Genomic DNA, 24,460 nt, shown 5'->3' with positions numbered 1-24,460 from the left:
CACAAAGAAAGGTACATGCACTTCATGCTTCATTTCTAATCCACCAATGATTGTAAATTGCAATAGTTGCTCTTTTATCATTAAGAGGTCCCAGCTACTAACCTGTGTAGCCTCTTCTACCCACAGCTCTCCCGGGTGTTTGTGAGTTTGGCAAATGACCTCTTTCTCTGTCATCCCTCTGTGGGGATCCAGCAGCAACCTCACTCGCCTGCTTTATCACTTACACTTTATCAGATGCTTTTTTTTAAAAGAAAAAATAGGCCCTAACCGGTTTGGCTCAGTGGTAAGAGCGTCAGCCTGCAGACTGAAAGGTCCCAGGTTCAATTCCGGCCAAGGGCATGTACCTTAGCTGCAGGCACATCCCCAGTATGAGGTGTGCAAGAGGCAGCTGTTTGATGTTTCTAACTCTCTATCCCTCTCTCTTCCTCTCTGTAAAAAATCAATAAAATATATTTTTTTAAAAAAATATTTTTATTGATTTCAGAGAGGAAGGAAGAGGGAGAGATAGAAACAGCTGCCTCCTGCATGCCCCTTGCTGGGAATCGAGCCTGCAACCCAGGCACGTGTCCTGACGGGGAATCAAGCTGTGACCTCCTGGTTCAAAGGTCAACGCTCAACCACTGAGCCATGCCAGCGGGCATCATATGCTCTTAATTTACAGTATTTTATTCTTTCTCAGGAGGAGGGACCTGAAGCACAGGCAGGCTAAGTGAATCGCCCAAATTCTCTGCAGCTGGCAGCGCCCTCGGAGGCACCTGCGCCCATCCTGACCACTACCTGACACAGGTGCTCAAGCTTAGCGGCCTCAGAACCGCTTGCAAGGCTCGGAGTTTCTGTAAGTCTGGGTGGAGCCCAAGAATTTGCATGTCTGACACATGGCTCCGGGAACACAGGTGGAGAACCTCCAGGCCGTGACATACAGGTTAAGTGCTACCCTCCGCTCCCCCACCCCCACCGCCTCTTGGCATTCTCAGATAAGACTATCGCACACAGGCAAGGCACGCACCTGTTGATTAGTTTCCAGAATGTCCAATCTATACCATCTTTCTAGGTGAATGCCAGCTACTCAGTGGACCAGTGCTAGGTATTAACTTTTTAGAGTATTAATGTGTGTTTTTTTTCCTAGTTAGTGCAACACTGAGACCTTCTAAAAACCTAGAGCCCTGTTGAGTCCAAGTTTGGAAGTTTTCCACTTGCCCGTGCTGGAAAAACTTCTGTGTTCTGGTGGGGGGCCCAACAAGGCCTTTGATCCTGCAGAAACATGACCAAATGAAAGTTGGGGAGGCAGCAGGTTCCCAAATCTGGACTTTCTCCCACCTCAGGGAGTCCTTCTCTGTCCCTTCAGTGAGGTGGTGGGTATGGAGGGGTGAACCCCAGCTCGAACTGTAACTTTGGCTTTAATCAGAATTTGATGGGAATTTGACTTTAAAGCTTTAGCAAAACAGCTTCCTGTTTATAAGAAAAATTGCTCAAAAGCTCAAAAAACTTTCTTGGATGTTGAATATTATTGACAAAACAATTTTTTGGTGATCTCTTTCTTTTTCCTTTTTTTTTTTTTTTTTTTTTTGCTATGAATCCAAAATACCTGGATTACATTTCGCTTTAAAAGCACACAGGTTTAAATATTAAGTAGGCAAAGAAATGCTTGACAGGGGGCTCACTGGACTCAGAAGGTTTAAAAATAATTGGCAATAAAATCAGTGAGGCTTAGCTATCCTCCCTTTGGATCCTGGGACCGTGGCCGCACGGCACACGGGACCTCTGGCACTGGCCTCCTGCCACGGTCCCTGCTCCTCCCCGCCGTCCAGGACACGCTTCAGTGGCTGGTCTGACTGTTCTGAGTCCACTTCTTGATTCCGCCCACCTCCGCCGAGGATACAGATGGCTGTGCCCAGGTGGCCTTGGACATGCACATACTCAGTAAGAAAGGATGAGGTGGCCCAAAGTTGACTCTCAGCGGATTCCCAAGGGCGGCCTCTGATCCTTGTCTGCAGGGAAATGACTCTCTCCTCCTGGAGCCCCATTCCCTCCCTCGGGGCCCAGAGGACTGGGGATGGCCGGCCGGAAGGGTGGCAGCTCCTGGGCGGCTGGGGAATCGGCCATGGTTCCTCAGAGAATCACACTGCCATTGGGGGAAGAACTAGCTGAGATTATGGCACATTCACGACCCCATTTCCTCTGTCCTAATGACCTTGGTCTTGAAGATATGAATTGGGATCTAACCCGCAGAGCTGCGGTCATTGCTGTCATTGCTCTTTGTTTGTGGCTGCCAGTTATTGGCCACCAGCATTTGTCCATAGAATCCCTCCCTGGGCCTTTTCCCTGCAGGGGAGTGTGTTTTTACCCATGTGTCCCATGTGGGAATGTGACCACTTTGGTCAATGGAGTGTGAGGCGGGGTGACTGGGGCCACACCTGGACAGAGGGACGTAGCACGGTCTTGGATGAGGCTCGGGTTGGACTGTACCTTCTATGGGGACCAGCAGGAGGGGACACTTGGAGCCAAACTATAGCTGAACCAAAGCTGACTCGTAAGATGGTGAGAAAAACTTCTGTTGCCATGAGCCATTGAATTCTTGGAATTGTCACCGAGACAAAACCCAGTGAATGCCTGACCACAGACACCCTTCCTACAGATTTTGTGCTGTAGGGTGATGGGCTTGACCTACAAGGTGCTGTGCTTAAAGAAACATGTAAAGCCATCGGCTATCCTTAATGTAAACTCTAAATCTCGGTCTGTGACAAAACATGGAATAGAAAAAATCCAAATAACAAGATTCCAACTGGAAGATGGAGAATGGAGGAAAGGAGTGAAAAGTTGAATACCTTTTCTCATTAAATACTTCTCAATCAGTATTTAAATGTATCTGTATCTTGACCAGACAACTTTTCAGGTCAAGGAATAGGGCCTTAGATACCATGACTCGAATGTTCTGTGGAGCAGGAAGCCCTTGGTTGGGGACGTGGTGGCCTGGTGGTCTGTGAGGACAGACACACTGGGCGGTGTGGGGGCCATCATCATTAGGTCGCTGCTGGCTTTTGCTGAGAAGGGGGCAACAGATACTTCTCAAAGAAGCTTCAGACAGTGTTCTAGCTAACCCTCCTCTCTACCTGGAAACAGTATTTTCTCAATGTTCTAAATGAGGACGCTAAGCTTAGATTAAATAATTCGAACTCGTTCATAAAGTTAATCCATGGAGGGCCATGTTGGCAAACCAGATCTGCCTGTCTCCACAGCTATGCTCCCATCTACCCACTCACAGAGTCCTCAGATTCACTCACAGAGGTCACCTCTTCGCACATGAACTGCAACACAGTGTACTTTCATTCCCACTCATTCTGAGTTAGTATCTGTTCTAGACAAAGAGCTGTGATTGATTGGTTGCTCATCCTGTGCCCGTTCTTACAGAGGCGCCATGTAGTGATTGAGTTCTCATGTCACTTCTGAAAGACGGACTGCGATCATTCCTCTATTCCAGGTGAGGCAACTGGTGTAGAGCACAGGGTCTGGGCCTGAGTCCATCCTCTTCACCCCTGCACCCCTGGTTCTCCAAGTTCAGAAGCATTCGGATGACCTGGAGGTCTTGACCCACACTTGGCCGGGCACCACCATGAGTTTGTGACCCAGCAGGTCTAGAGAGGGGCCTGAGATCTGCATTTCTAATAAGTCCCTGGAGCTCCCCAGTTCTGAGACTGCACTGTGAGAGTAGGAGCTACACTTTCCGCCGCTCAATGAATTATGTAGACGGCATGGGAAAGTCACAAGCACATACACTGGGTTGTCTGCAAGTTCAGACTCACTACCTTGAAACAAAGGAGCAGAAACAGAAAGTCCATGGGATGAAATAAACAAATATGGTAGCTGCTGGGCGGAGTCTTGGGGGAGCCAGGAGAAGTGCCCCAGTAGACAGAAGTTCAGGCACACTGGCTTATTCTAGGATGGTGGGTACCATCCCAGAGAACATGGGAGGCCTGAGGAGGGAGCCTGGATTCTGGGGCCATGAGAGCTGCAGCCAGGAGGACCTTAGCCGGCCTCCTGCTCAGCCTCCTCCTGTGCGTGGTGATTACAGGTGTTCCCAAAGGAAGTGAGGTGGTCAGATGACCCGGACACTTTACCTACCAAACCTCTAACCACCCCACTGTCTGCACCCATTGGAGAGTCATACCACGTGTTTGTACAGTACAGGCTCTGAGAAGTCCTGCAGCAAAGACACCTGCCTAACTGGCGTTTATCTGACATTTCCAGGACTTTGAAGAGTTCCAATCTGGTCTAAACTGTACTTTATGTCTGGGGGGAAGGAGGAGAGAATAAAAAAGAGAGTGATTTGTTCCAGGTCACTGAGCCAATGGCAAGGCTAATCCATTCTATAGGCAGACACCTCTCTTGGTTGTCATGAAATATCCTAAGATCCGTGGTCAGCAAACTGCGGCTCACAAGCCACATGCGGCTCTTTGGCCCCTTGAGTGTGGCTCTTCCTAAGCCTTAGGAGTACCCTAATTAAGTTAATAACAATGTACCTCCCTATATAGTTTAAGTTTAAAAAATTTGGCTCTCAAAAGAAATTTCACTCGTCGTACTGTTGATATTTGGCTCTGTTGACTAATGAGTTTGCCGACCACTGCCTAAGATGAGTGGTCCATCTCACTGGACACTGAAGGTAGGTCAGCATAGAGGAGGGGGACTCCCAAGGGCAGCATGGCATCACTTGGGGTTCATTAGAAATGCCAGGTCTCGGCCCATACTTGACCTTCTGAATCACAATCTCTCAGTGCTGCCCAGGAACATGTCTTATAAGGAACACAGCCCCCCAGAGGCTCCCATGGCTGGTTTGCCTGTGATGACGGCCTGTGACTTGGCCGGCTCTTTCTTTTGTCCTATTATCCACTGGAAAATCAACAAGTGCGCCTTTCAAAACAAACCCCACATTTTGCATTGCATGGGAGCGTCTAATGATCCAATTTGCCTCTGTGGTCAAATATTTAGCCTTTTCCCTGTGTTTCCATTCCATTATTATTGTTTTGAATTCCATAAGTCCTAAAAAGTCCCTTTCCATCTCTAAATGCGGTTTGCATAGTTATACCCTTTCCTCCTCAACGCAGTCTTTTTTTAGTTGTGTTTTTTTTTTTTTTTCATTCCATAGAACATCAACCTTTCTCCACTCGGCAAAGACAAGTTTCAACAGATACTGGGTTCAACGGGAGACGCATTTTCCATTTTCCATGGCAAAGAATCCAAGCACCGGAATCAGTCAGAGGTATCATTTGCCGAATGTGTTTGTAAAGACAGTTTAATTTCAGGCCCTTTATTTGCGAGAGAGCTGGCTAACCCAAATAAAACATTATCCATCTGTCTGCTGTTACGAGTGACCAACTTCAGCTGCACGTTATTACTTAATAGCAGCTAACTTTCCTATATAGAGCAAGCCTACGCAGCAGCTGAAGGGAGAATGGAAATTTCCTTTGGTCTACCACCCTGGCCTCGCCATGCTCTGACATGTGAAGAGCTTGGTAATCAGCACAGCCTCCCTGTAATCACAGCAGGGCTCGGACGTGCATTGTTGTGAGATGACTGGGGAAACAGGGAAACGTATGTCTGAGGCGGGGAGGGAAGCCCAAGGCGGACCGACGGCGTTAGCCTTCCGGAGCCGCTGCCCCCACCTTCTCAGCAGAGAAGAGGCTCCTAGGATCTTGTCTGCATTAGTTCAAAGGCAGCACAGACGAGACAGCCCCGTTCCCATAAAGAGCACGTTGAGTGTTCTGCAGAGCTTTGGAGTCCTTCTGGTGTGACCTGAAGTAAGTGAGAGTGGAAGGCATCTGCTTTGGCAGACAGCACTGGTGGAAAAAGATTTTTTAAAAATATATTTTTAGTGATATCAGAGAGGAAGGGTTAGCGAAAGAGAGAACCAGCAATGATGAGAGAGAATCATGGATTGGCTGCCTGCTGCACGCCCCACACTGGGGATGAAGCCCACAACCGAGGCATGTGCCCCAACTGGGTATGGAACCATGACCTCCTGGTTCATAGGTCGACGCTCAACCACTGAGTCACACTGGCCGGGCCTGGTAGAGAAGGATTTCATTCAGTGTATTCCACTTCAGGAAACCTCAAACTGGTCTCAGTGGGAGCATGAGAACGGGGAGAAAAGAGCGGGGAGCAGGCACAGGTGCCGCTTCCTCTCACCCTCATGGCTGTCCCGGGAAGTGGCTCAGGACAGATTCCGGAGTGTTGATGAGGCGTCCTTGTAGAACTTGCAATGTCTCAAGGTGATTTTCCCCTAAATGAACCTCTCTCTCACTACAGCAGTGAATGCACCACCTTTACCCACTCAGGTCTGTCTCTGTCTCGGATTTATAATATTTTCACGATGTGAAGGCATGGAGATATAGAAAGAGAAACACATTGGGAATGCACACACTGACTTCAGGCCGGCTTGGTTTCCTGGCTTCATTCTGACTGCTTTTCCTTCTGTTTAACGTGACTTTGGAACTGCTGGTCTCTGGCGGATGGTTAATGGACGTGGGTGTGACTCACCTGCATACGAGGGTGGAATTCTTCTCCTTGGTGATTTCTATGCTCATTATTATCGTGATTAGAATCTTGTCCCGGAAAAAGGCAAGTGTGACTTTTGCTTGATTTGGAACCAAGTTACTTAACAAAGGGAGGGGTGTTCTGAAGGTTCTGAAATTCACTCACTGCCAGTCTAATCGTTGACACATTGCTCTGATATGGAAACTGGATAGCACAGAGTCTCCCGGGAACACAGCGAACACCAACATTCTTGGACTGCAGTCCATTTACTTTAGGAACTGGCAGTATTTCCGAATCATCTGCTTGTCCCAAAGTTGAAAACATAGACGCTGTGAGCAGTGAGTGATAATAAGGAAATTTCACATGTCAACATACTTCCCTTCACATTCCGTCAGAGCCTGAGCCCTCTGAGTAAAGCAATACCCATCGGTCCACAGTGTGAGAAAACATGTTCTAACCATCCATGGTTAATCAGCTTGAGTACTGTTGGTTCAATCCTGGTGTTTTTAGGGTCATTAGGTAAAATACAAGATGTCCAGTTAAAACTAAATTTCAGATGGACAACAATTAATTGTTTAGTACCAGTAAGCCCTGTGCAATATGGGATATAAACGTATACTAAACATTATGCATTGTCTGTCTGAAAGCCATCCATAGGTTCTCTCTAGATACAGTACAGAGGAGCTTAGGCCAGAGCCATGCCGGGAAGGGCTCAGTGGGCGCCCTGAGGACCACTGATCCTAGGAACAGAAGCATCTCAGGGTTTCAGTCACAGAAGAGAGAGGCTCAGACTTGCTTGTATTGTTTGTTTTGTTCATCCTCACCTAAGGGTATTTTCCATTGATTTTTAGAGAGTGGAAGGGAGAGGGAAAGACAGAGAGAAACATTGATGTGAAAGAGACACATCAATTGGTTTAGCCTCCTGCATGTACCCCAACCAGGGTCAGGGATCGAGCCTACAACCAAGGTATACGCCCTTGATTGAAATCAAACCCAGGACCCATCAATCCACAGGCCAGTGCTCTATCCACTGGGCCACACCGGCCAGGCCAGACTTGCTTTTTAAAGTCATCACTGTGACCCAGCATGGGGAGTGGGTTGGAAAGACACAAGCATGGATGCTGAGAGTCTGCTGAACTGGTGCCTTCAGGAATCCAAGCCTAAAATGCTGCTGCCTGGACAAGGGGGTGCCAGCAGATCGAGAGAAGTGAGGACCCCATTCCAGGTGGACCCACAGGGCAACTCTATCAGGTGGGGGTTGGGGTGAGGGTGGACAGGCAGATGAGGTCCCAAAGCTGGGTCCTGACATCCCTGCATGGAAATGAGGTGACAGGGGTGGTGGGAGTTTACTGGCTCCAGTGACGCTGGGCCTTCCTCTGTAATTCAAAAAGCATTCCTATGTTATCAGGTAGCCGGTCGTCCCAATGGCTTGCTATCCTATGGGATTGGAGCTCACTTGGTACTTTCTTTTTAAAAAAATATTTTTATTGATTTCAGAGAGGAAGGGAGAGGGAGAGAGAGATAAAACCATCAATGATGAGTGAGAACCATCGTCGGCTGCCTCCTACACACCCCACACTGGGGATGGAGCCTGCAACCCAGGCATGTGCCCTGACTGGAATCGAATTGTGCCCTCCTGGTTCATAGGTCAATGCTCAACCACTCAGCCACACCAGCTGGGTCTCACTCAGTACTTAATGTCACTACAGGAGGATCAGCCTGGGGTGAGGTTTGAGGGGGTGCACGGGGTTGCCTGGGACACCTAAGCAGAGATGAGACCGGGGTCTATGTGTCTGATGTTCAAGGAAGGGCCAGCCAGCAGGACTGCCTTTCATGTCTAAGTCTACAAATGGAGTTTGAGACATGTAAGCAGATGAATTCTCCTAGACAGAGAGTATGGGAGAAGCAGTCCACACTGAGCAGGCAGCTCCAGGGCCAGCGAAGCAGGGTCACGGGTCCAAGAAACACAGCTAGTCACTGATCACAGGTTTTAAAAACCATGTCAGCATTCCTCACGGACAAGCCTATGGAGATGAATGGCTTCCAATAGCGTGATTTGGTGTCGCTTTTTCTGGCAGCGATTTGACAAGGTTTACTCAAAGTTCACAAAGATTTCTACTCTTTGACCCAGTAAATGTATGTCTAAGAATGAATAAGAAATGTCAGGATTATACGTAAGCATGTTCTCTGCATTAGTTATACTATTAAAATATTCAAGCCCACCTGGGTCACCCATAATATAGGATAGATTTTACATTTATAAATATTGATAAATTGAAATATTAGGTAGTCTTTAAAAATCATGGTAAAGCTAAACAGGTGAAGTTAGAGAAAGGCGTAGGTAAAACTGAGTGCACAGTGCGATCGCTCTCATAGTCTCTCCAGGCGGGAATAAAACGCAATGCCTCTAAAATGTTCACCGCGGTTATCGCTTCAAAAGAAAACAAAATTAGGAAGGTTTTCAATCAGATTTTCCAGTTTTATGAAGTTAATCTGAAAAGTCAATTTCCCCAGCACAGACCATCCCCAAACGTCCCGGATTGTACAGTCAATGGGCAGCACTGACTGTGCTCTCCCGAGAAACTTCCCACCCGCTGTCGTGGCCAAACCGTAAGGAAGAAGTGGCTCTCAGACACACTGCGACTGTGCAGACCCAAGGACCGGGTGTCCAGTGAGTGAGGGGGCGACTGTTCATGTGAACACAAGGCTCCTTCTCACTGACTTGGTTAGAAGAGTTTGCGCTTCACCGAAGAGGAACGCTGGCAAAGCAGTTTCCTGCCCAGGGCCTTTGCTCAGACAGGTCCCTTCACCCTAAATTCATGCTCTGTGCCCTGGGCCTGGCAAACTCCTATTCACCCCTAAAGGTCCCCTCCTCCCGCTCCCAGGGAGAGAGTTTCTCTTGTTCCTCTCTTCTGCCTTTTTGCAAACTGTCCACACCTCACGACCAAACTCAAGGTGTTGATGTAATGATCTGTTTAGAAACTTCTCTTTCTCTTTAAACGAAGCTCTGGTGGGTATTTAATTTGTCTTTCAACCCTAATGCCAGCGTGACTCCTGCCAAATGGTAGGGACTTATTGTTGGAGGGAGAAGTATAGGCAGAGAGGCCACCCCAGCAAACTCAGAGCTGTCCAGGTTTAGTAACTGGCTCCTGTGAAGATATGGGATGTGATGTTCTGGGTCAGAGGGGAACCAGTTCAAAACTAAGTAGGGTTGGGGGGTGGGGTGGGGGAAGGGCACACATATGTCACTGACTTGAACGACCGAGCTAGAAATACAGACTTAGACTCGATTTGGATTCAGAGTATACAGACTATCCTTCAACGTTCTGCCTTGAAGGGAAAATGGGTTTTACATTTCTCAAGCTGACCAAGTTGATAAGCACTTGGGGTGTCATATATCCCATTTGGTCCAACACATCACTCTCCATGTGTGTTTCCTATCCTACGCGGCCTTCTGCACGCTGACCAGCGTGCGCCTCAGGTGCCCCTTGGTTCTATCTGCTTCCTTAGAGCAGGCGTCTCTGATGTGTTGAGCCACGGGGATCCAAGAGCGGGCAGCAAGGAGGTAATAGCAATAGAATCGTTCAAATGTAGACTCTACTGCATCCTTTAAAATGTTTATATTTTGTGCATATTTAAAAATGTACATCCTATGTTAGTACAGCACAAAAAATGTATGTATCGTTCGTGTATGTCTCCGTGTGTGTGTGTGTGTGTGTGTGTGTGTGTGTGTGTGTGTGCAGGGGGATTGTGAAATTTCGAAGCCATTGCTTTAGGCTAGTGGTTATTAAACTTTAATGTGCAGATTCCATGGAGATCCTATTAGAATGAAAATTCGGATTCAGAGGGTCTGGGCTGAGTTCTGAGAATGTCACTTCTAACAGGCTCCCAGGTGATGGGAGGCTGAGGCTGGAGGAGGCTGCCCTATGAGTGGCATCGGCCTTCTGCAACCAGGGCTGCTCATCTGAACTATAGACAGAAAACAGTGTCCGTGGCGGTCCTCATCTCTCCCACAGTGGCCATGGGAAAGCACCATTGCAGATGCTGGGAGAAGGCACCTCATTCAGGTGGAGGCCAAGAAGGCTGGTTTCTCTCATAGAACTTGGCCGAGAAGGGGCCTCTCAGAAGCTTGCTGGGCATATGGCTTTAACTATGGGAGAAAGTTCAAGGTCTCTAGCGGACTTTATGATGTTTTTTTAAAGGACTGTTTATAAATCACCATACAGTATTACAAACAGTCCTGTAGTCAGCAGTTCTTTTCCAGTGTTTGGCTTCTATCTGGAAAGTTCCTTTATGAGAAGCATAGCTAGAAACCAAGGTCTTGGCCACTCCCGATTGTCAAAGGTCCTGTGATGCTAATGTTAAGGGAAAGGGGGCTAAATCAGGAGTTTCTGACTAATAAGAGGTACCTCCACACACTCTCACCCTGATGGGCCACTGAGGTTGGGAGTAGATGGTTTTCAAATGCTCTTTGACCAAAGAAGAGGAGAAAAATGAAACACACATACACATAGTCCTCAATAAATGTGAGTGAACTCACATATACACACATACACTCATTATTGACAAATAAAATTCTCTTAATTCACAAAGTCTACCCACTGAGTCAAGTTTGTGTGTCCTAGTACAACTTCCCAAAGACTACCTTGGTCTAGGTGGAGCCATATGCCTCAGCCTAATTTCGGAGCCAGTATGTGCTATGCAATAGTGGTTGCAAATGCATTTTCAAATATCTACATCATCTATGCTGTGTAACTGTTGTCAGTGAATAGTGACATATAACAGAATTATAAAGACGCTTCCCCTGAATCTAGGTCCACAACCACACACACATAATGCAGCCAAGCAGGACTTGATCTCTAACCAACTTGACATCCAAGAAAGACCACACATTCCTGTTTAACACACACAATGGAGAGGTTGGGGACCCAGAGTCTAGGCTTCCTGAAGGTGGCATCTCAAGCTGTGGGAGTGGAGAAGGAGTGTGTCTAGTGAGGAGAATAGTTTGGAATATAGGGATTTGGAAAAGTGCCATGTAAAGGACTAGAAGAAGGAGAAGTGTCTGAAATGGTGCTGAGAAGGAGCCAGAAAAGTTATCACGAGGAGACCATAGCAATAGTATGAAATACTATGAAGTGTTGAATAAGATGAGGAACACAATGTGCCCACCGGCTGAGCTGCTAGTGATTCTGGTGGAATGTGTGAAGACATACTCCTGTGGGCTGAAGAGTCATCACACAGCCAATGAGGAAATGGAGGAAAGTGGCATTTCTTTCCCCGTTAAAGGCCTTTTCCACACCCATTGATTCTGTTCCCCTAGGTGCGAAGTCAGTGTTCCCTGACAGGGAGTCAGCATTGTGCCACACCGCTTGCAACCCCTTGACCATGGCCACATATCTTCAATCTTATCACCTAGAGAATTCTCATTTCCATCCCCTGCTCCCCTGCCCTTTCATAGCTTCACCCTGCTCATCTCCGGCTTTTTCTTGACCTCCTTCCCAACTGACTCCCTTTTAAAGCCAATATCTCTAAATGCAAATATAACCTTTCAAAAGTCTGTGTTTCTTCCCACAGCAATCTCTTCCCACTGCAGGTTCTTTTAAGACCCCCCAACTCTCCTTTGCCACTAAAATGTAGCATCACCACACTTAAAGCAGCATCATGATTTTCTCTCAATGTACCTACTTTTCCCTCCACGTGGCAAGTTCTTTGAGGGCAGGGTTAGGGCCATGTTCATCTCTGTACCCACAGTAACACTGTTCCTGGCATTCAATAGGTACCCCCCAAAAAGTTGTAATGACTCATACTCATCACTCTAAAATGAGTCAACAGAATAATAAAAAATGGACTAATAATCCATAAATTAAAATATGTGAGTGGTTTCAACACATTTATCATTACATGTGAAGTTTTCTAAATTGCTTCTTTGGAGTGATTTATAATATTTACACATTGTTCTATCTCTGTGGGAAAGGAGTTTCCATAGTGTTGAAATCCCCTGGGCTAAGAAACACTTCTTTTATCTGTCCTGATGCAGGCACTCCCAGAAGCTGGACTAAGCCTGTCACACAGTCAATGACGTCTGCTGTGGTTCACGAGTGTCCTCCCAGAGTACATGTCCAGATCTGGCTTTCCCCCACTGAGGACAGTGTATTTCTTATGGAGTGATGAATCAGACCTGGAGTTGCGGGGAGGATTGAAGATTTCCAATGGAGAAGCACAGATACTTTCACAGGTACACTGGCTCCTTGGTCCTGTTGATATCCATTCATTTGGGTGCCATTTTAGCAGCTTTCTTGACCACATCTTTAAGAGGCCCAAGGGCTTAATTTGAAGATCATGGCACAGTCATGAGGGAATGAGGGATCTGTTGGGTGTACAGATGTTTCTCCTTATCCTCCCCCAGGCCCCTAGTTCTTCCCATTAGACAGCAAACCAGCCCATTGATCTCTAGGATTTGTTTATTAAAACAAAGGGGCTAAGTTTATTTACCACCTTCTCCATAAGGAGGAAGTGGACGTAGTTTCTAATATGCTATTCTTTCACCATTTAAAAAAATGGAACAATGTTAGAGGGTAATTTTAAAACTCACACACAGCTTAGAACTGTAAATGATGACATGGGTCTTTGAACTTTGGTGGGATACCCCTCTGGACTGGCCAGGGACTGAACTATGGCACTATTTTCTTGGAGGTGCCACTCTTCTCCAATGACCACTAATCTCCAACATACCATTCACTGACTCAATTATTCAGCAAACATGTAATACTATCATATGAAAGATGTGGTCTTTGAAATACATAAAGGTGAGTGAATGATGCATGGTTCTGGCCCTCAAAAATATAACATCCAATAGAAGAGATGACATATACATAAATTGTTATTACACCAAGCAGAATAGAATCCTTCATGTCTAAGCCCTGTCTCATGAACACTTCTATACTTCTACCATAAAACTTACATTATTCATTGGTTCATATTTTTCTCTCATTCTAAATACTATAGGAGTATTAAGGCAGGGACCTTGTCTTATTCTACTCTATATTGCTGTATATAACAGTCTTCTCGACTCACATGCATGAATGAGATATATAGAAACATACTAAGAATTTCCAGGAGAAGGTGATATTCTTTCCAACTGAAAGAATCGCAAAAGTTTTCAAGCATTCTGTTGGGAAGAAGAAATAGGGGGAGGAGGATTGATTGCCTGGGGAATTTCCCACAAAGAAGTATGGGGTGGTGGTGAAATACTTTCCTGAGTACTCATTTGATGCAATCATAGAGTACACCAATGATTCTCAACCATCTATACCAGTGGTTCTCAATCTGTGGGTCGCGCCCCTTTGGGGGTTGAACGACCCTTTACAAGGGTCACCTAAGACCTTCGCAAAACACATATATAATTACATTTTGTTTTTGTGATTAATCACTATGTTTTAATTATGTTCAATTTGTAATAATGAAAATACATCCTGCATATCAGATATTTACATTATGATTCATAACAGTAGCAAAATTACAGTTATGAAGTAGCAACGAAAATAATTTTATGGTTGGGGGTCACCACAACATGAGGAACTGTATTAAAGGGTTGCAGCATTAGGAAGGTTGAGAACCACTGAAATAAAAGCCTATGTGGTCATGATGCCCTCACGCTGTGACACTCTCACACCGCAATGAGCAGTCACCAGGAGGCTGCGTGCACATCGGGCACACGTGGTTGGGCAGGGCTGCATGCGCACACGGGTGGGTCGGGGCTTGATGCTGCATGTGCAGTGCAGAAGTGGGTCCCACGGCTCCAAGCGACAAGGCCTGGGGGCCCACGGCTCTGGTTGGCATGGAGGCAGGACCCCTGGCTCCAGCCTACCTCTTTGGGTCAATCTATCCAGGAGCCCTGGATGGGTGGGCGGGACCTACCACTTTGGGGCAATCAATCATAGGGCTCCCACACTGTGAGAGGGCACAGGCCAGGCTGGGGGACAACCCCCCTCCCCCACCTCGAGTGCACAAATTTCATGCACTGAGCCTCTAGTGGCAACATAATAGAAACACCTAGGGAGATTTTCAAATGCCCAAATACTATGGCTCCACCATAGGTCAATTGAATCAGAATCTCTCGTGGAGGCAAGGAGAAGGATATATGAGTAGGAGCCTGAGTTTTCTACTTCTTAAAGCTCCCCATTTTTTTCTAATGTGTATCCATGGTTGAAAATCACTGTGGTACCTCAAGAAAGTTAGTATGAGGCCAGATTGGAAGCTACACTGGTGATAGATTTTAAAAGACCATGGAGGTTAAACTGAAAAGTTTGATCTTCCAACAGGTCAGAAGCAACCAGGTCCAGCTGGCCAGGTAGGTTGAGACAGTAGCTATAGAGCGATGACTTAGGAGGCTTCTGCATTCATCCAAACAATGCATGAACTCGGGAGCATTACTGCTTTGGGTTACCACCAGGTGGAATTCGTGCCCCTATGAGAGGTGAAGTGGTGATGAGGGAACTGGAGCTGGGAGAACTATGGGGTTTGGTGCCTGGATGAAGAGGAAACCTTGAATGATAAGGTGAGGGCATTGAAGGCATCATGATGGCGTTGACTCTGAGCTTGCTTGCATTGAGGTGCCCATCTCTAGGAAGTAAATCTGGGGCTAGTAGTGAAGATTTGGGAGTCATTGCACAAGAAGTAGAAGTTGACCAAATAAGAGCCAATGAGATTTGCAAAAATGAAAAATATGAAGAGCAAAAGGCAGCTGAGAGCAGATTCTTGGAGACTGCCTGGATTGAAAAGGAGAGAGGACTTCCTAGCAAAGAAGATGGAGAAAGAGCAGCAGGTGGCTGAACAGTTATGTCAGTTCCTCAGAGGGGCAACAAGGGAGGCAATATTTCAAAAAAGGGGACGTGACCTAGAGGTCCAAGATTTAAGAGTGGACAAGGAGGCACTGGTTTTCCAGGGGTGGGGTAAATCTTAGAAATTGATAAGTCCATTGCATAGGTATGTATTGAACACATGTGTATATTGAACACCATTGCACATGTATTTATTGAACACAGACTGTTTTAGACACTGGGGATACAACAGTACAATCAAGATTCTCTCATGCAGCTTAGGTTCCAGTTGTGGAGAAGGAGAAGAAAAGGTACAGAAAAAATGAGCAGTAGAGGATGAAAATGGAGGAACTGAGCTCTTAGTCCAGGGAATGATGGTCCTTGGTATAAGAGGAACAGGCTAAAGGATGGGAAACAAAGGTGGGTTAGCTCTGGAGTAGCATGTAGGGATGATAATAAGAGATGAAGAAAGGAATTCAGCCAACTGCAAGGGCCCCTAACGGCTCCCAGGCAGGAACTGGTATCTTCCGTTGCACCTATGGTGTCCTTGCCATGGCCGGGCAGCCTGGGAACACTGCTGGGGTATGGAAGAGGTGGGCTGCCCAGAGCTGAGGATTGGCAAGGCCTCTGTGGTAGTAGGTTACCGGGACTGGGGCTTACAAATACCACATTAGAAACATAAACATTTGAAAAACCACAGAATGTAAACGCTCAAGGTCGCAGCACACTCATCAGCTCATGGAGCCCGTATAGTGATTGAGCGCATTAAGAAGCCTACTAGCTCTGCTATCTAGTTTTAGAAGAGCTATAATTTAGTATCCCTAGGTATCCATTAGTCCTGTTTTCCTCATCTGTAAAATGAGAGGGTTGGGCAGAATGACCTCAAATTTCTCTTCCAGGATGGCCCATGGCGAATATTTGAGCACACGTGAGAGTCTGAGAGTTAATTTACTTGTTTCACATTCTCATCGAATGCTTAACTCTCAGTGTCCAGCATTCAGCTGCAGAGCTAATGCTGCTCTGTGAGGTTAGTGCTCTATGAGCCATCTTGGATTTCAAATGAATTGCCCTGTGAAAATACGCAACCTAAATTTTGGTGGCAGAAATCTCAAGTGCTATGGGTAATTGAATAAGATAGTTGATACAACATTAAAACAGATTGGCTAAAGTGATTAGAGATGAATAGGTTCTTATATTTGCAAGCTGGGGAAATTGCTTTGTGAATATTGGGAGAAAAGGGAGAGATATTGGTTAAACGATATTGAAGGAGGAGGAGGAGGAGGGAAGGTGAAAAGGAGCTTTTCAAATATTAGGGTGGCCACAGCTAGGGATATTAAAGAAAGTTATACAAATGTGACTCACCTCACAGAGCTGGGATTAATTTAGAGTAATATAAGTGGAATCTCACTTATCACTCTCAACAATTGTGAATAAGAGCTAACCAGGCCTTGGGTAGATCCTGAAAACCTAAGGTAAAATGTGGTGGACTGGACAGAGTGTAGAGGTAACTGGCCAGCTGCTATTGTTTAACAATTTAAGAATGGTGTCACTTCTCACATGCCATGAGACTCGTGAATAACACAAAATCTTGAGAGAAATACACCTAAGTAGCTGTGCCTTTTCAGACAGCTGGACTTGTTAGACATCTTCTCATCTTCTCCGGGTCTTTAAGACCAAAAGCTCTGCACTCACTCTGCCAGTTACTTATTTGTAAATGTAATCTGAACGAATAGCTAATTGCTACTTTTAGAAACGTGTTTGAGGCTTTATTATTAGCTTCACACCCAAAGGCGTTGTTTATGGTACAGTGTTAATCACTTGTTTTCCTTACACAGTTAATGCCATATTGGCAATCTCATGTGGTACTACTTGATCATTTTTTTTTTAAAGCAGTTTCACAAGTCGCAGCTTCAAATCTGTAAGATAGACACTGGTTGAAATTAAAGAGTGGAGAGTAGGAAAGATGTTAACGCCTGAGGTCAAGATGCCTCACTTTGGTCGAACCTTCCAGAAAGCCCGGTCTTCTGAGGTTTGAGTGCTTTATTTTCCCTTTCCTAGTTGATAAGTGGGCAGCGCTCCACTCAAGGGGTCTTACCTTGAGTCCAGGTGTTGGGGTGAAGCTCAGCTGAAGATCCCAGAGACCTGGGGAAGTGAGGAAGGGCCCGGCTCTCTAGGGAGGAAGCTGGGAGGACCTGTGTGCAAACCAGACCTATGGGCTACTGCTTAGGTGACAGCTGAGGGAGTGGGTGGAACACCCCTCCACCCCTGGAGGCGGGAACTGGGCAGTGAGCAGCCTCACCCACCTCCAGGGCAGAGGTCCTGGGCACCGGGCTCCCAGCACGGGCCTTTGGTCTTAATGGGTGAAAGGCAGCTCCCTTGCATCAAAAGGTGTTTATATCCGATATAACTCCAGTTTTTTGTAAATTTATTTGATAACCAATCCTGCTAGCAGAGCCACCACCCAGGCCTGGAAGGGAGCAGTGTTCTGTCCCTTTTCAGAGGTGCCTGGGGACACGAGGAATTCCGCCCCCCTGCCCCCGCTCGCATTCTCTCTGGTGGGAAGGAGGGCATCGAGCCTCACATGTTAGCAGTTCTCAGAAAGCCCTTAAGCTTTAACTTTCTATAAAGTAAAATTTCAAGTAAAAGCTCAGAGAGACTGGACTCCAAACTTGAGCTCATGGAAGCAGGTAGGGAAGTTTTATAAAAACACCTGTCCTGGGCGTTGCCCCAGCTGATTTTGCCACCAAGAGGAGATGGGAAGGTAAGAGCTCATTCAGCTCAGACCCCACTGCTTTGAGGGTTTTCTGGTGCCCATATGGAGGCAGCTCCATGGATGAGAGCAGGGCTGCCCCTCAGAAATGTCCTTGACTATTGGAGAAATGGAGCTGTAAACATACCTACTACATTTACAATTTTTATGAGGCATGTGGCAGGTATGGAATTATATGTGACCCAGATGACAATAACACGAACGTGCTTATAAATCTTTAGAGCCTGTTACTATAAATCAAAGAAGAGGAAAGGTCAAGTGTTGCCTTGGTCCCATCGTAACTACCCGGGAGAGCGAGCCACAGGCGTGCAAAGACATGGAGAAAGCATCAATGCCGATCAGTAAGTAAAACAAGCCGATCTGAGAGGACCACTGCATGACCCCAGCCATGTGACACAGTGGGAAAGACAAAACTGGGGTGATATGAAAACACTAGTGGTTGCCAGGAGTTGAGGGAGGGAGGGATGAGTAAGGGAAGCCCAGAGGATTTTAGGGCAGGAAAATCACCCTATGTGATACCATATTGGTGGGTGCGTGTCATTATACCCATAGAATGTACACCAGCAAGAGTGATCCCGATTGTCAACCACGGACTCTGGGTGACGACAATGTGTCCATAAAGTTTCACCCTTGGTCTGAAAGGTACCGCTCTGGTGAGTGATGGTGATAATGGGGGAGGCAGTGCCTGTGTGGGGCGGGGGGATATGGAAATCCCTGTATCTTCCTATGAATTTAGTTGTAAAGCCAAAATTGCTCTAAAAATAAAGTATTGAGAAGTACTGCATATGCATAGCTAGGATTTTTATATATATTAAGATTGTGTGCTGCTCTGGTCAGATTTGCAGCTTGTTGTCCTATTCCCTTGGTTCTGACAAAATGGGATGAATCATCGCATATTCATCTAATATTGCCCCATGCTCAACTTCGTCTTGAGCATGTTGCTGATAGGGAAGCAATGCAATATAGTAGAAGTAAAGATTGGAGCCAGATACGTAGACTTGGGTTCAATTCTCTGGTCTTCTGGCTGCAGCAGTGGGGCAAGGTACTTAATGTCAGAGTGCTGTGTCCAGGCCGACGCAGGGAACGGGGCCGGTGACTTTAGACAGGTGATTCCATTGCCCTGATTTTCAGTTTCCTCCTTTGGGAAAAGGGAGATGATGAAGCTCGCCTGGCGTTAGACTGAGGTTACAAACAGTGAGCCGTGCCCCCAACTCAAGTTGCAAGGCTGGACTCAATGAGGAGTGGCTGGTTCTTGCTCAGCCCCGTGCCCTGTGCCCTCGGCTGTCCAGGGCCCTGTAACCTGATTGGGGAAAGAGGTGGGGCCCGCACTGCTCACGTCAGGACATGATAGATACATGCTTCATGGCACAGATACGGGCTGGGTTTAGTTCAGCCTAGAGAGATGAAATTCAGGGAGGATGTGGTCTGGCTCCGTGGGGAAGGGAAAGCCAAGCTTAATGGGCCTGAAAGGGTCTTAAGGGGAGAATGAGACTTTGAGAGGGAAAGGAAAGAAAAGATGGCTTCCAGGAATGAGACCACACAGGCAAAGGCAACAAGGTGGGGACGAATCCAGACCAAGTGGCTGGGCGGGGCTGATAGGGAAGAGAGGACGGAGGTGGGAAATTGAGGTCAAGTGATGGAGAACCGTGGCGGTCTGCAGATCTAACACAGAGCTCCAGGAGACCTGGTGGATGCACGTGCTACCAGGGTCCTCAGACCCAGAGAAGCCTGCTACTAATTGCAAACGTCCCCAAGTCCCAGGACACCTGGTGCTCTCTTGGTGCCAAACTTACTCTCTGATTTCAGAGAGCGTATGGTTTCTTTCCATACCAGCCTACACAGTATGTACTCAATTTCTAGTTTACAGGGATTTCTCACACACCCATATATGTTTTCCACTGGAGTCTGTACTTTTTCCTAGACCCACCCGAATTCCAGAGCATGGTTCACTTGGATGCCAAGTTCCTAGTCTTTTCTCTCGGTCACTTTCCTCTCCTTATAAAGCCGAGGAGAAAGTTACCATTGTAATGCTGCTACAGGTTTTTAACAGAAGAGAATGGACCTCAAAAAGATAATTACGAGGGTGGTTTCTGCTTCAGTTTCCGTGGAGAACGGCAGTCATGTCTAGAGGCAAAGCCAGAGAATGAGTTCGTCCAAATCTCAACTTTTGTTCATGAAAGTTTGGGTAGCTATCAGGGCATGATCCCTTTTATAAGTTAAAAAGAATTAAAACAATGCTTTAAGGTTTTTGTAAAGGTGGTGACTTAGATTCTGAATTCTGAGTTTCACCTCGGTAAAATTAAAACAACAACAACAAAACAACAAAAACACAACCACACACACGAAACTGTAAAAGGGAAAGTAGGATCATTTGGGGTGATTTTGAGAATTTTTGTTGCCTGTTGATTCATAGAAGACAGAATTAGCTTCCTAACACTTTCCCCGAAATCATCTCATTTGACTCCTCTGTTGTCCCCGGGGGTGGAGTTGCTCCAAGTTTACAGAAGAGAAACTGAGAAGTTAGGTGACCTGGGGGAGTATCACAAGCCAGGGCTTTCACTTCTAAGTGTAGCTTTTCTATTTTATTTTTTCAACAGCTGCATTGAGGAAAGCCTGTGTTGAGCTGGGGTGGGGGAGATGGTGAGGACTCGGTGCAGGAGGGTGGAGGCCTGCGGTGGGAAAGAAGGAGCCGACCTCCGCTGATCTTTCCCCACCCGCCCCGCAGAGTGCTACGACCCTGAGGCTCAGCTCCCCACCCAAGGGTGCTACAGCCAGGAGTTCACACACCTGGACTTCACCCCCAGGAATGTCAGGGCTTTTGCTCACTGCCTTCTCATTTTTTTATTTAAAAATTTATTTCTATTGATTTCAGAGAGGAAGGGAGAGGGAGAGATAGATAGAAATATCAATGATGAGAATCATTGACCTGCTGCCTTCTGCACACCCCACACTGGGGACCGAGCCCACAACCCAGGCATGTGCCATTGATTGGAATCAAACCCAGGAGGGGCCCTTCAGTCCACAGGCCAACGCTCTATCCACTGAGCCAAACCAGCTCGGGCATCTTTTTCTTTTCTTTTTTCTGTAGGACTTCAAGAACTCTTATCAGGTATTTATATTCTCCTCTCCAGAAGTTTTCAAAATATTAATTATTTGACTTTTTGCTAAGAGAATTAAGACTGCAAATCTTTTAACCCACCCCCAGGGTTTTCCAAACGACTAGACCATAGCACTTTAGCTTTGCTGAAGTTTAGCTTAGTTCCAGGACGGCACTGGGAAACCAGACGAAGGTCTCAGCACAGCACACTCCCTGCCCCCCACCCCCGTGGGGACAAGGCCAGCAGCCATGCACTGTCCCGAGGGAACTGGCATCATTCCCTCATTTGTGCGCCACGGTATGACTACCTTTGTCAGATCCTGTTTGTGTTCAAAAGGTCTCCAAGTTTATGAAAGGCTGCACTTGCAAGTCTTGCTTTAATCATCACAGTAATTAGCAAATTTGGACACTGCATTATCTTCCCCCTTTTATTGGAAACACGTTCAAGAATGGGCTTGTAGTTAATCCAGAGCGACTCAGAACACCAAAGCACGTAATTTGTCAAATCCATGTGTTTGCCCAGTTCTAAGTTGCTGGAATCTTCCTTCAGGAACACATGTAACCGTCCCTCCATGCTAAGCACATACTTTCAAAATCACGATCAATGTTAATCTATTGAATAACTTGATTGCCTTCAAGGAGGGAAGGAATGTACTAGCCACACTTAGAACAGGAAATAGAGGAAAAGACATTCACCACTACCAGGCGTAGAACAAGCCTTCCCCCAGACATTTGGGGATTCTGGTCTACCAGTCAAACAATAATCTCTCAATCCCTCTGACTTTCCCCCGGGAGAGGGAGTTGGGAGGGACTACCCTCTTCCCTGTTGGCACCTTCAGACTTTCCACACCTACGTTCCTTCACATCCCAAGCGTGCTTCTCCCCTTCTCTGATTCACGAGTCAAGGTGGTACTCGTGGTAACCAGGTTTTACTCAGAAAATGCCCACTCCTGGCTGTGACTGGGTCAGAAGACTCTTCAGTTGCCTATCTGCTTCTCTGATGGTTCGTTTTCTCTCTGCTTGGTGGATGTTTCCTCTTCCTCCTTCCTGCCCCTCGCAGTTATGTTCCCCAAAGTCTTCATTCTTCCTCCTAGTTCTCTTCGTGCTCTCGCAGCATCCTACACCCCACCTGACCCTCTTGCCCATGCCTAGCCCATCACCTCATGGTAGCTCACCAGAAGCACCTGCTCTGAGATCCAATCTGTGTTTCCAACACCCCCTGGGACGCCTCTCCTGGACAACTGCCCAGAAGTGACTTGTCCAAACGGGCCTCGTACTGTTCTCCCTAAGTCCAGTCACTTCTCTGAAGTTTTGGTTCCAAATGCTGGCCTCCTGCAGGTCCCACCTGCCTACTTTGACCCCTGCTCTCCTGCCTAATCCAGTGCCAGCTCCGAGGTTTGCCTTCTCCATGCTGCTTGCATGGTGTCTCCCTTCCCTTCCCCCGGCCTCTGCTCTGCTCCAGGGCTCCAGTCCTTTGACCCAGCCTCTCAGAGTGTCTTTCCCCCAGTCCCTTGGCCACCACAGCCAGACTGATAGTCTACTGTGCAGCTCAGAACCCCGGACATCTGCAACCTTTAATGAACCCCAAACGTCCTTCCTAGGTAGCCTGCCCTTGAGTCCCACATCCCAAGGCATAACACGTAAGGGTGTGGCATTTAGTGGCCAATGACCTCGCTTCAAAGTCCAACTTCACCCCTCCTGAAGCCCGTGACCCAAGCAAGTTACTTTGCCTCTGTTCCCTGCTTCCCTCATCTCTAAGCCAAGGCCAATAGGAATGCCTACAGGATGGGTGGTTACTGTGTGGATCAAGGCGTACCTAGAACAATGCAGCCTTTAGTGAGCACTCAGCAGTGTGGCCATCAGTATCATCATGATCATTGCCATCTCTCTCCCTCTCCATCCCTGCAGCAGACAGCTCTTGGTACACATGGGCTTCCCTGTGTTGTCCTCTGTGCACCCTGTGCCTGCATTCCCCGGGCCTCTGACAGCTTCTCTTCCTAGGGTGACTGTGCAGTCCTGCTCACTCTTCAAGGCACTCGCAAATGCCCTATGCCCTTCTCGGCTGTCCCGAATGGATCTGGTCTTTCCTTCTTTTTAATTTTATTTTTTTTTAAATCCTCACCTGATGATATGCTTTTAATGATTTTTAGAGAGACAGGGAGAGACATTGATCCGCTTCATTGATCAGTTGCCTCTGTATGCGCCCCAACCAGGGATCAAACCCAAAACCTGGGTATGTGCCCTGACCAGGAATTGAACCCAAAACCTTTTGGTGCACAGGATGACACTCCAACCTCCTGAGCCACCGGGCCAGGACTGGGCTTTCCTTCTTGACAGTCCCCAGCCCTTTGTGAAGCCCTCGTGTCACTGTCCTTGCATTTTTCTGCATCAGAGCCATTCCTGTGCTAGGGAAGTTTTTACTGTGTGTCCTGCCCCATTCCCACCCCCTCCTCCCAGCAGCAGATGGAGGCTCCTGAGATCCAGGACTGGCCTTCTCCATGCGTGTCTCCTGGAAATTCCTGAGGGTTAGAATGCAGCTACCCAAATCCTGATGGGAGTTGTTGAAAAACCTCATTAAATATACATTTCTACCAACTATGGGGCAAGTAAGTCATAAGCTGCTTTTTCAGATACTGAAAGTTAAGCAAAGCGCTGTACAAAAGCACAGTTTAGAGAACACTCCCAGGATATTGGGCTAGACATGTTAATATCCATCATTATGAGTTTTATGCTTAGATATACATACCCTCGCGCAGCCCTCGGCTCAGAAACCCCACGTACTGGTGCAGGCTGCTCCCAGGCGGGATGAAATGCATGTGATTGTAATCACGGAAAAGTGGCTCTTGTAAGTGTTAGTCCTATAATATTTCATCTTTAAAATGGGAAAATCTTAGAAAATTCTCTTCAACTTACAATTTAAAACACATTGAGAGCCAAATACCCTTATTGCCACAGGTATGCTAACATAGACCGTGTTTAAACATAGCATTCAAGGGAGGCTGAAATCATGTGAATTCCCTTGTCTCCTGGATGGGCCACACCATGGATCAAATCGCCTTTCCCACCCTGGACTGCAGCGCATTCCTCCTTTCTTTTCTTCCCCAGGATCCAATGTTGAGAGCATGCTCGACACCGAACGCTGCCAGCTCGGCGCTTACTTCTGTTTTATTTCAATTTCCCTCTTTCCAGAGTACTCTGCATGTTTCCTATCTTCCCTCCATGGGCTTTACACAAGCACTATATTAT

At 46.9% G+C, this 24,460-nt stretch overlaps 1 protein-coding gene across 3 annotated transcripts in view; it reads right to left on the bottom strand.

The window, feature by feature from the left end:
• Window positions 1–24,460, bottom strand: part of KCNJ15 (potassium voltage-gated channel subfamily J member 15) — a 39,214-nt gene that overhangs the window by 6,031 nt on the left and 8,723 nt on the right. Inside the window, exon 2 of one of the 3 annotated variants that reach the window (XM_006774140.2) lies at window positions 103–237. The exons of the other annotated variants lie outside the window; for them this stretch is intronic. The gene's annotated coding sequence lies outside the window, so the exon portion shown is untranslated. The remainder of the gene's footprint in view (window positions 1–102; window positions 238–24,460) is intronic. 3 annotated transcript variants of the gene reach the window in all.

The sequence above is a fragment of the Myotis davidii genome, unplaced genomic scaffold (assembly GCF_000327345.1).
Source record: "Myotis davidii unplaced genomic scaffold, ASM32734v1 scaffold227, whole genome shotgun sequence".
Taxonomy (NCBI): Eukaryota; Metazoa; Chordata; class Mammalia; order Chiroptera; family Vespertilionidae; genus Myotis; species Myotis davidii.
This window is presented reverse-complemented; position numbering and strand designations above follow the sequence as displayed.